Raw genomic sequence first — 1,093 nt, 5'->3', positions numbered from 1 at the left:
TGTAAGAAAGAAAGTTTACTACCCGAACAAATAGTAGTTGTTTTAGGGAGGTTGGTACAAACAAAGTAAAAACAACAACTGAAATGAAGTAAAAACAGTGCAAATATTTCAAAGATATAAAACAAGTCAATAACAACTGTTTGCCCGCCCTGGCAACGACGCCATTTGATTTTTCGCGGTTTTGTGGTTGTTAAAATCAAAGATTGTTGGGGTTACCCTCAGGTTGTGTCGGTCTTTAGGGAGGTCGAATTAGAAGTATTGACAAGTCTTTAGTCAAAGGAATATGTAGCATTTTCCTCAGGCACGCCATTGTCACAAAGAATCAAAAAATATTGAATGAACGAATGTTGTAGTAAAGGAGATACGAAGAAAATCGTTGAAATCCATAAGGAAAAGCTAGGAAATGAATTTCTAGTAAGCCATGATTCATCATAGTGTATTTATGGTTTATGAAAAATTGCATTACAAAGGTGTTTATTCTCGGGGGGTTTAGGAACTACCATTCTCCTCTCGGTCTACTAGGATCTCACTAGGTTTGGCCTTTCTTTTTCTCCTTCTCGTTGTGGCTCGGTTTATTTCAAGCTATACAGGGTGTAGGCCTTGGTTGCCTCTAGCCGTCGTTTGCATTCACCCTTCAAAAATGTTGAAAGAAAGAAAGTTTACTACCCGAACTTAGGGAGTGATACGAATCTTCGTAAGGAAGATCCGTAACAAGGAATTATTGCCCAAGATGTTCTCAAATTCAATAGATAAGGAGTTACCTTTGGTGCACACAAGATCACCCTTGAGCCCCGATTCCACGAAGGACCAAGAAACAACCCTTAGCACGCCTCAAGTTCCTCAAGAACGCAATCTTCAAACAACTAGAGTGGGTTCTCTAGTAGTTCCCTTGATTCTATGAATTGATAGAACCACAATTCCTAAAATCTAAGGTTGGTAGAATGCGGGTTTGATTCGATAGGGCCAGGAATCAAGAACACTATTCGATAGGACCATGAATAGAAGAAAGAATTCTTACACAAATGTAAAGAAGACTTAGGAAGTTTTGATTAATTCTGAAAAATGCTTGATTCATCAAAGGAAATACACACCC

Source organism: Ipomoea triloba, chromosome 16 (genome assembly GCF_003576645.1).
Source record: "Ipomoea triloba cultivar NCNSP0323 chromosome 16, ASM357664v1".
Taxonomy (NCBI): domain Eukaryota; kingdom Viridiplantae; phylum Streptophyta; class Magnoliopsida; order Solanales; family Convolvulaceae; genus Ipomoea; species Ipomoea triloba.
The sequence above is the reverse complement of the archived record's forward strand: the minus strand, read 5'-3'. Positions refer to the sequence as shown.